Genomic DNA, 16,182 nt, shown 5'->3' on the forward strand with positions numbered 1-16,182 from the left:
TTTACCCAGATTACTGTACTGCACCGTTCTCTAGTGCATACGTTTCATTTATACCCATTTCCACCAACCAATGCAAGCTCTGCAGCTCACTGATCTGAACCGACGTATGTAGTTCTTAAATTCACTTATTGCACTTTGTAATTTGGTTAATATCATTTTATTTACTGATAAGGTTTTACTGAATTAAGACTGAGTCAATAATTTAAGGAATTCCTATGTCTGGCAACTTAATAATACCATTAATCAACGGATTTTCCAGTATCGTTTTTCAATTGTTGTTTGGTGCAATTTGTTTAGTAAATGAACAGTTAGTTTAGCTGCAACACTATTAAATAAAAAATAATATATTTGTTTAAGGAATCAAGTTCATGAACATTTTTAACTCGAATTTGCTTAAAGAAATGTATCCCTATAAGCAAACCCTGTATAAATTACAATCCTTTAAAAATTACATTTTCAAACAATGACCGGAATTTTTCGATTTTTCTTTTATTTAAGGAGCCTTTTATCCTATACCTATACAACGGCTAACAAATTGAATTTACACGTCTCCTTTGTTATTTCCTCATTTCATTCCATTTGTGGCTTAATCTCAGAGTGGAATGCGAACATCTAATCTGTAAATTTTATTCCTTTGAATCCTTTTAAATTTAGGGGCCATTCATTGGTTAACAGATATATATTAGAATTTTTACTAATCGTAGAAAATAGGTTGTGGTTAGAATGGACTTATATATAAGAGTATTAACAACTAATAAAAAAGTGATATTAACCTCATAAAAAATAATCACAGGGTATTTGATATTCTAGGTGGTCAATCAGTTTATATTTTCCCTTCAACCACCAATTATATTTACTTACCACGTCGTATTAGAACTAAGCCTTCTTCCTTTGACTGTTTAGAGAGTAGTCAAGTTAAGGTAATCTGATTCAAAAATCAATAAATAATATAGTTACAAAATGTAAGGGTTACTATGCTTAAGGTATTAGTTTCTAAAAATACAATTTTTGTTTAAAAATTTGGGTAACGCCAGTAAGACTTTCTTTAAAACGAGCGCTTTTAATCGGATTTTCATATAGACTAATTAAAATACATCAAGAAAGAGGGGCAGTTACGAAGCTGCAAAATCTCTCTAATTGCTAATTATAACTCTGTGTATTTTATAAATTGTGATTCTAATCGCCAATCATGATAATGAATTAATCGAGAACCTTGCCAGAAGTAAACCAGTTTTAATTGCTTTTCCGTTTTCTGAATCGCCGAACTTCTTTCGACGATTATTGTCTTTCTTGGGCAAAGGTACGTTTTTATCTGGCGTTTTCTCCAAGATGCAAATTGCTTTGGTTTATTAACTTCTTCTTATCTGATCCCTCGAGTCCTTTATTCGCTTTTAAAATTTGAAACTTTTTGACGGGATATTGAATTTGCCGATATTATTTTTATAATTAGGCCGGATTTTAAAGTTAACCTTTTTATTTCAAAACCTGTTTTGTTCTTTATCTTTTAGATTTTTGACTATAGTGCGAAACTTTATTCGAAAGGATATCTAATATTTAATATTGTTTTCCTAGATGCCAATTTTTCAAATCTTTTCTGCATTTTACCACATTTATATGTATGCATAACCTAAACGGGCATGAGGCAAGGTAAAGTAGTGTGATGAGCATTATGAGTAACAAAGCGACTAGCTAACACCTACTAACTTTCAAGTTTGCTGTTAGTAAGTAAAATGTAGAAAATAAAATATAAAGATAATTAAATCTAGTAGCCAGAAAATCAAATTTAATGTTTCTCAAAGAACGCCAAAGAAAGAAATACAATTTCGATTTTAAGATTTCCTCATAGATCACACATTCTTTAAGAGAGGTTCCAAATTAATGCCAAGTCAATTACACTTTGCAAGCCACTCATACATTTATTAATTTCATGCATTTATTTTTTTGTCAATATTATTTTTTTAGTATATTTGTTTTAAGTATATACAAATTATTTAGAAAAAATAGTTTTATTCATTTGCATCAAAGAAGTATTTGTAAAATTGTCTCGATAAAAATCACTTGAGGAAAACATATATTTTAATAAATTGTTTATTACTAGCGGATTTACTTACTATTATTTACGAGTATAATTTTGTTTTTGTAATATTTGCTTACAATATTTTTTTTTTAATTGAAATTGAGTCTAACAGACCTGCAGAACACTAAATTTATTAATTAAAATGCAGTTTTTAACTGTTAAAGTGTAGTATATTAGTGGCCTTTATGCCATTTGTTATCTACTAAGGATTTTTTTATATTAGCCTATATCCCATGGTATAATGGGAATAGCTTACCCATGTGCTTGTCTAGCCATGTGTCCCACACAAATTTATTTATCAAAAAAATACACTTTAATATTAAATTTTGTATATACATTGGCTTCTTTTACACATTAGATTATCTCTTAATGATACTTAACTAACATAACTCTCGTTATTGCTCTTTACTTAATTTCTACGTTGTTAGCTGCTTTAACAATTAATTTGGCTTTTTACGAACTTTTTTTAAACACTCAAGATTGACCCAAGAATATTATTCTAATACTGAAAACTTTTAAAAATTGTGTTTTTATCAAGAATGTTTACATTTTTGCAATACCTTAATTTAAGCTAGCTACTAGTCATTTGCAATTCCAAAAACATTTCTTAGAAAGTCTTCCGTCTGTACAATTCTTTCCACAGAATAGGCAAATATTAAAAAAAAATATTTTTTTTAATATACTCTATTTACTTATAATTAAATCATTTGTTGGTTCCTTTTTTATTAAAGAACCAGAAGTACTATATTTCTAATAATAATTTTTTACCTTACTCCTTTAACGAAGTAACAAGATCTCCTCGTTTTTACTTTATAGAAATATTAGTTAGCTCAAGCAGTATTTTACCAGAAAACTTAGTTATAGAGAAAAAACTTGATAATTTTTGCACCGTTAACTGCATTTAATTACACAATGTTTAATTTACCTAAAAGTAATGTGTATTTTAAGCTTTACCTATGGGTTATAGGTAACTTGCAACTCTATTTTGATAAGCTAATTTGAGGAGGCTTTTATACTAGATAATGCCCAGAGTAGATTAGATTTCTAATAGGTTGTACCCAGTCCTCCATGCAACAAATGCCTAATGTCAACAGTTTTTTAATACTAGAGCCTATGTTTTTTAGTTGTTTACATGAAATTTTCTTTAATTTTGTGTATACTGTTCACATCTTCTTTTATACTAGTTCTAAAGGTCTAAGGTCGTAGAAAGGACTGCTAAAAGAGCGGATGTGACCTATTGTCTAGTTTTCTACGATTTTCCCAAAAAGCCTGGTTTTCTGGTGCACGTGTCATCAACATTTGTCCCCCTCTTTTTAACTAAAATAACTGTTTTTGAGGACTAAAATTAAATTAACTGTGTTTATGTATAATGTCATAACATGTTCGTTTGTACCATTTTCCCGAATTCTCTATTTTCTTTGAGTTTTCCTCAACTGCATTTTTTTGACCCGAATACTAATCTCGAAGATGGTTTATAAACGTTCGCGTTGTAAACATTTGCTAATTCCTGCCGTGGACATAAAAGGTGCCAGGTCCATCAGACTGATGCATTTCGATTCCGACATTCGTTGCAGTAAGGTCATACCGTACCTTTCAAGTAAATTATATATTATTTTCCGGCTTTTCAGTAGTTTTCTGGTACAGTAGTTTTAGTAGTTTCAGTATTTTTTTTTATTGTTTAAATTTGTTCTTAACAGTTTGTGAATTAGGTAAAAGTCACCTGTTGAGTTAACCTGTCGCTTCCGAGCATAGCGTTTTCCAATTGTCACACTAATGTATTGACTGTTATCATCATTCCTTCCCGTTTCGTTTTTATTATTAAAACATATTTTATATTATCTTTCTTCGGTTTTATAGGGCAGACAGCAGCCGTGTTTTCTTTTGTTAAATTATCACCTGAACTTATTTTTCTTCTATGTTGTAGGATGGGTAATAAGCGGGATATGTTAGCAAGAGAACCGTTAAGCAATCCGCGTTACGGCTTATTTTTTTTTCTAATTTTAAATGCTTGAAAAACCTAGGTAATTTTATTTCTTTCCGTTGTGGATTTTTTTCTGAGACTTATAATTCTTTACCAGACAGTTCCGCTTCGAGTTATTTCTGTTTAATACTGTTATTTGGGCCTATCTTTCTTCGGTTTTATAGGACAGGTAGTAAGCGGGTTATTTGAGCAACTTTTCGTAAGAGTTCCGCTTCCGAAAAAGTTACATTTTTATTTTGACCTTAAGTAAACGATTTACTTATTCATTTCTAACTTTTGCTTTTGACTTTTAATTTCTGCTCTGTACGCGGCCATACCGTCCCGTTTTTTTTTTTTAATGAAAACTGCTGTTTGGGCCTATTTGTCTTCGGTTTTGTAGGGCAAACAGTAGACGCGCTTAGTATTTAAGGCTTGGTCTTATTTTTTTTCGGTTTTGTGAAGCAAATAATAACCGAGTTCATGCGATGTTAATTTGTCGTTTAAATGCTAACAGAGCAGGGTGAATTTTATTTAGGAAAGGGTAGGTTGCGCCCGAGGCATGTTTTTTTTTTGATTTTCCTTCTATATCTGTAGGTAATTGTACAGCAAAAATTGAAGAGTCGACAGATACCCTGGGTCGCCAAAGTTAGAGGGATTTTTGTGTCATAGATTATTTACCCTCTACACTTCGTATACAAATTCTATTTACTTAATTAAATCTGTAATAAGAAAAAAATTAATATTATTCTAAACATGTGTAATAAATACCACATTAACGATTTTTCAACTTCTCCTGGATTTCATAATCAAAGAAGCACAGATGAATTTTGATCATACATTGTTAATTGTACTCATAAACAGTCTACGTCCAATATTTAAACTTTTTGATTTATTAAATTTCGCTAATATTTTTTCTACTTTACGCAGTTTTTCAAACCTAGAAAAGAATTAAAAAAATATGAAGCAATCGAGATTTAGTGAGGAATATAGCTTTAATCCTGCATTATCTTCTTCTAACGACACAACTTATCCGTTAACCGATATTAGCGAGCATCATGCAATTTAAACCTTTAAAATAGCGTTTTCCATTTCGCATTATAAAAACTAAATACTTAAGCTTTCTACTCCAGATCTTCTTTATGATCTCCATAACTTTATTTATTTTCTTGAGAACCTTAACATTTGTGACGTGAGCTGTCCAAGGTATTATAAGTATTCGCCGTTATACTCAGGAGTAACTCCTCGAGGTATTTAAGATAATGTGGAGAGAGAACAGGAGAGACTCCTTTTTTGTAGAGTATTAATTGAATGTCCATAATTCCGCTCCGTAAAGCAACACTGGAAACACGTAACACCGAAGCGTTCTTACTTTTATTGTTAGACTAGGGTCGTGTCTTTTAAAAAGGTTTGACATTTTTAGAAACGCTACACGAAATTTTTCAAAGCGGCAATAAATTTTACGAGAACGGTGCATCATCATTAATTGTTATGCCAGGGTAACTTCATGCAAAGCAATTTTTTTGATTTGCTAATTTCTAATAGAAAGTTGAGGTGCGGTATATTGATTCCTTTCTGGATTATCATAAATTTGATGTTATCTTTGAATCTTGTCATAAAATCTTGTAACTATAGGCTTTATAGATAAGGCAATATTAAGGAGGGTTCTAGATCTAGAACTTTTTAAGTGTAGTATATTAGTGGCGTTTATGCCATTTGTTACCTACTAATTTTTTTTTTATATTAGCTTATATCCCATGGTATAAGGGGAATAGGTTTCCCATGTACTTGTCAAGCCATGTGTCACACAAATTTATTTATCAAAAAAACACACTTCAATATTAAATTTTGTATATACCTTGGCTTCTTAGTTATACATATTAGATTATTTTTTAGTGATACTTAACTAACATAACTCTCGTTATTGATCTTTACTCAATTTTTAGGTTAATAGCTGCTTTAGCAATTACTTTGGCTTTTTAAGAACTTTTTTAAACACTTAAAATTGACTCGAAAACATTACTCTAACACTGAAAACTTCTAAAAATTGTGTTTTTATCAAGAATGTCTTACATTTTACAATACCTTAATTTAAGCTAACTACTAGTCATTTGCAATTCCAAAAACATGTCTTAGAAAGTTTTCCATCCGTCCAGTTCTTTCTACAGAGTAGCGAAAAATCATTATTTTTTAATATACTGTTTTTACTTATGAAAATTAAATCATTTGTTGGTTCCTTTGACGTTTAAGAATCAGAAATACTATGTTTCTAATAGAAATTTCTTACCTAACTCCTGTAACGAAATTACAAGATTTAGTTTTTACTTTATAGATTTATTTATTAACTTTATAGAAATACTAACGAATTACTTTATAGAAATTTGATGTTACCTTTGAATCTTGTCATGAAATCTTGTAACTATAGGCCCAGGATATGTAAGTTGTACTTGGTCCTTCATAGACTGTATTGTGATCCCTGGTCTTTATTGTTTTCAGTCCCGGTTATTCTTGTGACAATGAACAGCAACTTTTTTGATTTGCTGGCTTCTGTTATGTAAGTGGGTATGGCGCGTTGATTCTATTCTCGATTATCATGAATTTGGTGTTATTTTTGAATGTTGTAGGCCTTTAATATTGTCAGTAAATACCACGCTATAGTCTGCGTGCATATTATTCAATCGATGATCGTTTACAGATATTTCGAGGTCTATGTCATCTAGGGCTGGTTTATATATTTCTTCTTCTCTATGTATAGGTTAAATAATATAGGGACGAGACGACATATCCTTTGTATTTTGGTTACATTGCTGTCTTCTGCTCGTATTTGTATATTTGCTGTTTGACCCCAATAAAGGTTAATATTAATTTTAAAGTCTCGGTCAACTAATCCGACATTCCTTAAGATCTCTGCAATTTTTCAATGCTAGACTTTTTCAAATGTCTTTTAATAGTTTCCGAGGCATGCATATACATCGCAGTTCATATGGGATAAAAGACACAATCATTTAATCTTTAGATGGAAATAAAGCCTCAGTTCTCCTAATACTAAATTATTCCAAACCCTTCGACACTTTGACACGTACTTTCAGTATTGTCATTATTACATATATGCAGCCGATACCCAATTAATTATAAATTTTGATGAATTTAAGAAACCAACATAAATATGAGTCGAATAATCTGTCATTGAGACATTTATTAATGTTATATTCACACAAATAATATTTAAATTAAAATACATAAAAAAATATTACGTGAATCTTTGATATTGCCGCCTTTTAATTTGTGTGACATAATCCAGAAAAACTGCCTCGATAATGTAACTAAATGATAACGTAATTTAAGTTTTAGAGAACTCTAAGGTTTTTTTTAAGGATTATAATGGATATTAAGTAACTTAATATGAAGTAAGTCAAGATGCAGAGAACTACACTTAATACATTTTACTGCAAAAGTTTAAAGAAACGTTGTCTTGTTGATATTGCAAACCATAATAAAAAAAAATTTAATGTTTTTTTTTCTATAACGTACAGCCTGATTAATATCTACAAAATCTTGGATTTGGTTCTATTTGTGGAATCATTTCTGAGTATGATCTAAAAAAATTTTGTTATATCTAATATCTAATAAATTAAATAAAAAGCCTTTCTTCTTTTTTTACCTGATTATTGCCCTTTTTCTTTCCTTCCTATTACGGTTTTCTTTAATTGGCTCACTCTTCTCTCCTTTATATTTATCATTTTTTTAAACACCAAAAACTACTTTTATGTTTAAATTTTGTGTATTATTATTATAATACGTTTCGGAATTTTCCTAGTCTCGTAAAGTAAATTAAAAATAGCATCTTTACACTATTAAAAATTATTATATTAAATAATTGTTCTTTATATTTGTGTATTAGCATCCCCTATTGAGTCGCCTATGATAGTATTTTAAAAACCACGAATAGAAATGTCGCAATACTAGCGACACCCCTTGACTCTCGGACTAACCAAACAAAACGGGCTCTCCGCGTTAGATCCATGCACTGGATTCCTGCAGTGTCAAACAAATCTGGCCACGAAGATGGGATTCCGACAGACAGCGCTCGACTGTGTTTAATAAACAAAGCTTTTTATTAGTGTTTCAAAACTTCCAACAACAATTATGATTATGATGGTTTCAGGTTGCTGATGAATAAGTTTGCGTCACATAAATAGGGAATTACCTTATAAATTGATCTGTATAAATACTCTAATATAAGGAATAAAAAATCTGTATTTCTAATGCACTGTAATAATTTTCCTAATAATTTGACATTACCATTATGTTAAATCTCTTTATAAATAAAAATATTATATATTTATTGTTAAAAAAAAAACACCTGGTGTATGTCAATCCCGGAAATCTGTGAAAAATTACGCATTCGTTAATCATCATCTATTCATTTAAATTTAATTTAAGAATTTTAATGCGAGGTTTTAGGTTTAAATCCATTGGGTTCTTTCCTACAATTTTAATTTTATAATCTTGTAAAGCTTTGTACAATGGCACCTTACAAAAATTTTATCCTGGTAAGTTTATTTAAAATATTTAATATATTTGTAAGTAGTGTTTATGGTGCTTATAAAGCTTTCGTTATATTTAAAGTTAAATAGTGAGATTGCACCCAATGAAGCTTTAAAATGCAATTTGAACCATTTTTTTAATTCTATCTAGATCCAATATAAAATACTTGCATTTAATTATGAGAAAATACAACTAGCCCTTTATAAATAAAATCGATAAGCCGTGAAATTTTTTATGTTTTTTTTTTATATGAAAGATTACAAATTGCACAAAGAAATACATTTGAGTGAAAAAAAATTGAACATAGGCAACTTGCTTGTGCAATATTTTCTTTTTGACAAAATTTTGATTTAATAAACTTGAACTGAACAAGAATATAACATAAATATTTAAAAAAAAAAAATTAACTTTGCAAGTCAATAAGCTATTGATGCGCTTATTTACAAAATTGCTTAGTCAAAAAAAATACATTCAATATAAAAATTAAATAATACTTTATTAATTATTATACTTCAACATATGTATGTCCTCTAATCCCACATAAATTTTAAATAAATTTATTACGGCACTATACGCAGGTGCAGGCCTACTTTCGTTAACTCAAAATGGTCCTCCTGTCTCTAGACGCCAACTAAGAGAAGTACCAAAAGAGTTCAAACAAATTTCTCCCAAAAAATGTTTCCAATCGATTTTTAAGTACAAGTTCTTCTTTAAATGGAAGTAATTATGTACGAACTTCTCTTTTCTAAGTCTATTGCTATTTTGGATCATCCAAAAGTACCAAAACGCATCTTCCTCCGTTTGTAGTTAATTGTTTTAATCAAGGTTCACTATGATATTATATTACTAACTGAGCACTGGTTAAAGCCCTAACGAATATTTCTTAACATCTGATTATATTCCTATATCAATTTTTTGTCGGCAACACTCCATACATGAAGGAACAGCTATTTCAGTTAAACAAACAATTGAAGCTTTTTTCTGTAAAATTAATAAGTATGATAGCTTTCTGTTGGAGAAGGTTTTTGAATTCTCCCTTTGTTTTTGTAAGCGATTTAATTTATATGTTCTTTGTGTTTATAGACCATCCACAGGAGATATTGGTATGTTCCTGGACAAACTTGATTCTCTATTATCCCAATTGTCTCTACACTTCATAGTTATATTAGCTGATGACTTTAATATTAACTTCACTGATGTAAGCTTGCCATCATATCATACATTTCTTTTAAGAATATTGGAATCTTATGACTTGAAGATGCATGTTCTTTCACCCACACGTATAACATCCTCATCTGCAACTACTATTGATTATTTGTGTACAAATTTAAATGATGTGTCATGTAGAGTACTCTCATCTAGTATTTCTGACCATGAAGCCATTCTCGCTAGGATTCCATGCAACACTATTTCCTTCATCTCATTATTAAGGAAGAATTTTCAGCAGAGCAAATTTCAATGTTTTTTCTTCTACTACAGCTTTGGTAAATTGGAATGCAGTTAAAATGGCTCCTAACCCGTTTACTTTGTTATTTCATGTGCTATGTGGCAAGATCAATCAGTGTTTTCCTAAAAAGAGGCTTAAAATGAAAAATAGAAAACCATGGGTCACAGCAGGCCTCAGAACTTCAGCTAAAAACCTACGTTTTTTGGCTTAGTTGTGCAAGTATACAACTAATGCAAACATTATTCTTTATCATCAGAAATGTCGTAGTCTATACAGAAAGACGATAAAAGCAGCAAAGGTTAAATATTATAGTGACCGCTTGAATGTGTCCTCAAATAGTCAGAGAGAATGTTGGTCAATTATAAATGACTTCAGGCATTCTCACAAGAAAGTTTCAGAACCAGAAGTAAGACCAAATAGTTTAAATGATTATTACTGTAATATTCCTCATTTATTATGTGTGAATAATAATATTGATCCTTTGCATTATATTCAACAAGTGTCAGTTCAAAATTCTCTTTTCTTTTATTTTGTTAGCCTTACTGACGTTAGAGATGCAATTAAAAACTTAAAAAACCATAAATCAGCTGGAGCTGATGGGATATCATCAAAATTACTACTCATTTTGCCTGACTCAGCATTAAAAGCCTTAGCTTCTGCCATAAACAATTCCTTTCATAATGGCATCTTCCCAGCATGTTTGAAAGAGGCAGTGGTTATCCCTTTTTATAAGGGTGGAGATTTGAGTGAGCCTTGTAATTTCCGTCCAATTTCTATATTATCTACCCTCTCCAAGATAATTGAAAAACTTGCAAAAATCAGAATTTTGTCTTTTTGCAACATAATTGCATTTTATCTGCAAATCAGTTTGGATTTCAAACAGGAAAAGGGCCTCATGACGCTGTTTTTCGGCTTTTTGGAGAGTGTTTATGTGTCCTTAAATTCTGGAGAGTCCGCGGCGGCAGTGTTTTGCGATTTATCCAAGGCATTTGATTGTGTAGATCATGGAATACTGCTGTCTAAGCTCAATAATTATGGCTTTAGAGGTGTGGCATTGCAATGGCTGGAATCCTATCTGTCTAATCGTACCCAAAGAGTTACAGTATCTGGATGTTTATCCGATTCCGGATTCCTTAAAACTGGAGTACCTCAGGGTTTGGTGTTAGGACCACTATTATTTTTGCTCTATGTAAATGATTCGGGTTCATTAAAATTGCAGGGCAAAGTGGTTCAGTTTGCTGATGATACCACCATTTTATGGAATCATAGAGATTCTGATAGTGTTAGAGCCCAGGTTTTTAAGGATCTTAAGATTTTAGTAGAGTGGTGTGCTGCAAACAGGCTTGTATTTAATGTGGGCAAAACCTTTATTATGGGATTTAAGTGTGACGTTCAGGGCCTTATGTTTAGTGAAAACTCCCCTTTGCAAAACAAAGAAAGCTCTAAGTTCCTTGGTATTACCATTGATGGTCGCCTTCGCTTCGAAGATCATATCCTAAATCTTGCATCAAAATTATCCTCTGGATGCTTTGCAATAAGAATGGCAGGGCATGACCTGGGAGGGTAGTTGCACGTTCAGTGTACTTTTCTCTTATTAAGTCCCATCTTCGTAATGGCTTGCCTTTTGGGGTTTAAGCAACAGGGGATTATTAAACATAATTTTTGTGATTCAAAAAAAGGCAGTTAGATACCTATGTTTCGCTGGGTTAAGAGATTCTTGTAAACCTCTCTTTATATCTCAAAGAAACCTAACTCTTTTTTCTCTTTTTATCTGAGAAATAGCTTATTATAAATGTCCTAAACCTCCCTCTAACACTGGTCATATGACTCGCCAGGTTAACGATTTTCCCTTACCAATCCCTACATCCTCCCTCACCAAGAACTCACTTAAATACCTTAGCAAAAAAATTTACAACCATGTTCCTCTATGTATCAGACAAATTTTAAAAGTTAAGAAATTCAAAAAGAAATTAAAATCACTATTATTATCCAGGGCATATTACAGCCTTGACGATTTTTTTAATGATACCTTTTGACCTGTGCTCTGACATCATTTTAGTGTTATAGTTTTGTTTCCTATTAAATAATTTAATTTACTTTCTCTAAATTCTGTTTTATTGACAGCTTTACTTATTTTTTAATCAAATTTATCAAAAAGATGCTTTTTTTTCAATCTGTTTTGTTATAATTAATTTTGGTAATGTGTGTAAATTTTATGGTAAAGTGTTTTAGATGTTATGTTTGTTTGAAATTTGAAATTTAAAGTGAATTTGGAATTTTTTAGTTTTTAGGATGCTTGTACACAAGATTTTGTTGTCTTACGTAATATAGCACATTTTCTTTCTTTCTTTCTTTCTTTCTATAAATTTCAATTATTGGTCAGGGGTACAATAACATTGCGCAAATATGAAAGGAAACACAACGGCTTATAAAAAAAATAATTATACAGAAGCTTTTTTGTGCCTTGTGCAGCATATCCTTAACTTAGATGTAAATGAAGCATGTAAGGGTTCTTTTAAAGCAATTGAATACTTTGCTACAATTTGATTTTAGTACCAAATACTACCAAATAGTGGCCTGCTTAATAGAAGCTCAAAAATTATTTTACATTAAAATCAATATCCGACACATGTTGGAAAAATAGGATAGATACTGTAAAAGCTCTACATTTTAAAATTAGAAATATCATCATCAAGTAACATGCACCTCAAATAGAATATAAAATTTTTCTCTCGACAGTTATCATATTGTTTAAAATTGTATCTAATATGAAACTGTCATGAAAATACAAGAAAGCATTAATAGTAATTGTCTAGCTATCATGGATTATTTAGGCAAGCTAAAATTAACAATTATAGGTTAGGAAATAACAATATTTCATCACAATGTTTAAAAGTTAAAAACAACTTCCCGTCTGTTTATATTATAAGCAATCGAAAAAGAAATTTAGATTAGGAAGGAGAAGCTTAAAGTGCCTAAAGAAAGATGTTGAAAGTGATTTTTTCTTTACATTTACTAATGCTATTTTTCGGAGATAATAAAAATAATACTAATATTTAAAATTTATTATTTCTCATGACAGATTTCCTAAAATATATACGAAAATGCAAAATATAAATTAAGATAACTTAAAAATAAATAACTTTCATAAAGAATTTCGTTGTTGACAAAAAAAAGGCCTGGCCAAAGATTTCACAGGAAAAGGTTATAATAAAACTAATATAATTTGAAAAAAAAAGAATATTATAAAATATGTTAAAATTAGTACTACAGAATTACGCTAAAATTAAAAAGAAAGAATACTATACACTAAATATTGTAATTAGTTTTTATTACAGGGATTTTTACACAATATTTAATTTTAACCACGCATTATTCTAATCCTGGTAAGTGTTATATTTATTATTGAAAACGTATATTTTTAATTTAGTGCTACTCTACTTTGAGCACATTGCGCATAATCTATTACCATTAAAATTATAACAGGCGCTTTGCTAATATCCTATCATAAATGATTGTTTGGTATTAATAAAAATATATTTATTATTAGTTTAAAAATAAAAAGGAGAGTAATAAAATTTTGTACCACCGGACTAATAAATATGCTTTACCAAATTTAATCACTTTAGAAAGGTTATTCTATATTTATTTAATTTATAATTTTATGCCCTGCACAGACTTACCCTCTAGGTATAACTTGTAAGTATTCTTGTAAGTATATTGTAAGTATTCAATAATAGTCTAATATTAAGAAATGCATTGGTATAGTCAAAATCGCTCTTATCGTGCGGGTGTATCGGATTATCAACGACAAACTTTTGTAGTTACGTTTCATTTCAATTTGCGCAACAACGTTTTTTAACTACAACGCGTCAGATAAACGAAACAGATATATGCAGCGTTAATGTATCAAAAGAAGATAAAATTATAAATGTCAGTGGTTTTAAAACAATTACTTTCATAACAAACATGTCTGTCTCGTTTCGATTGATAGATGACATTATTTGTCACAATATAATTTAAATTTCAAATTATGGAAAAGAAAAATCCTTTTTGTCGATTTCTAAATCCTCAAGCCAAAAAAATGGTACTTAATGTTATTAATTACTTCGAGAACGAAAAAGAAAATAAAGGGTTGCCTAAGAATGTACAAGAAGAAGTAGCTTAAGCGCTTGGAATTAGTTTAAGAATGGTGCAAAAGGTTGTATATGAAAACAAGAACAATCTTATTCCCAAGAAGGAAAAAAAGTGTAAAAGGAAGAAGCCGAAGACTAAAGATTTAAGTGAATGTGTAAAAATGGAAGTAAGGGCTAGGATTTATGAACTATATAGGCTAAAAACAAATATAACGCTGCCATTTCTGAGGGATGTTTTAAAGCAACGCGGCACTTTGGAAATTGGACTTTCTGCTTTATCAAAATTAATTAAAAACATAGGTTGTCGCTATAAAAAAGACTGCAATAGAAGATATTTGTGTGAACTACCAAATATTGTGAGCCAACGAATAGGATTTTTAAGACAATATACACAAAATGAAAAATCAAAGTTAAGGAAAGTGGTATTCTTAGATGAAACTTGGATATTTTCAAACGGGAGTGGAATAAAATCTTGGCAAGATGAATCTGTGAAAAGCATGAAAAGAAAAAAAGGATGTGGTCAGGGAAAACGATTTATTATTTTATATGCCTGGTCTTCAACGGGATTCATTCCAGATGCAAGTTAAATTTTTTCTTCTAAGTCTAAAAGTATGGATTATCATGACAATATGAATTGCGAAATGTTTGAAAAATGGTTAAAGAAACAGTTAATGCCGAACTTGCAAGAACCTTCCTTAATAGTATTAGACAATGCGTCGTATCATTCAAGAATTTTGAATAAATAACCAAATGGAAGTTGGAGAAAAAGCGAAATTTATGAATGGTTAGTAAGAGAAAATCATAATCCCTTGCCATATATGCTAAAATCCGAACTTCTTTCAATTCCAAAATCGCTGAAAAGACCAAAAATATATGCTGTTGACGAAATAGTACGTGAATATGGCCATGAAGTTTTAATATTGCCACCATACCATTGTCAGTTTAATGCCATTGAGCTTATATGAGCAGGGTCAAAATCTTATTATGAGAAGCATGTGGGTGCTGGGCTTAGATCTGACCAGGTTGAAGCTGTTTGGAATGAGGCATTGAATCACATCACAAAGGAGTATTGGCGGAAATCAGTGGACCATACAGAAAACATTATTAGAACCTTGTGGAGAGAGAAAAAGTACTCGATATCCAAGTTGAACCATTGATCATTGCTCCATTTGAAGAAGATTTGGAAAATGACGAAGAGTTTTCCGACTCTGATAGTGATAATGATAGTTATAATTATTTTCTTTTTTTAGTCAAATTTGTTACTTTATTTTTACACATTCACTTAAACCTTCAGTCTTCGGCTTCTTCCTTTTACACTTTGTTTCCTGCTTGGAAATGAGATTGTTCTTGTGTTGCGTTTTAGCTACTTCTTCTTGTACATTCTAAGCAATCCATTATTTTCCTTTTCGTTATTAAAATAATTAGTTATTAAAAAATTTTCTTTTTGCATTTCATTTATTATTTAGGTATAATTAAAAAGTACAAAAAAATTTTTTTTAAACAAGGCTAAGTAGATAAATTGGTGAATGCGCTGGGAGATAGATATGCCCGGCGCATTCTCAATTTTTTTAATAGTTAGTTTCAATCTTGTTTTGCCTTGTAATTTGTAAATTAATAAATATTTATAAGAAACTGACATTTTAAAGAACTCTCGTAGCTCCCCTCGTATTTATCTTTTTAAAAAAATCTAAGTAAATAAATTGGTGAATGCCCTGGGAGATAGAAATGCCCGCTGCATTTACCAGTTTTTTTTTAAGTTATTTTTTGTCTTTTTTCGACTTTTAACTGATATAAAAGAAAAGATAACACAACTTTTTTAATTTTCTGTGCATCAACGTATAGATTGGGTCGAACGACAAATAATAAATCATAAAATTAAAATGTCATTTTAAAAGTGAGATTGAACATGAACTTGCCTTTAAACAAAGAAAGTAGTTTTCTGGTCTCTGACTGCACTGCATCACACAATACAAATTAATTGTTTGTCATTATACCAAAATGTATAGTTTCCCAATAA

The sequence above is a fragment of the Anthonomus grandis genome, chromosome 12, assembly GCF_022605725.1.
Source record: "Anthonomus grandis grandis chromosome 12, icAntGran1.3, whole genome shotgun sequence".
Classification (NCBI taxonomy): Eukaryota; Metazoa; Arthropoda; class Insecta; order Coleoptera; family Curculionidae; genus Anthonomus; species Anthonomus grandis.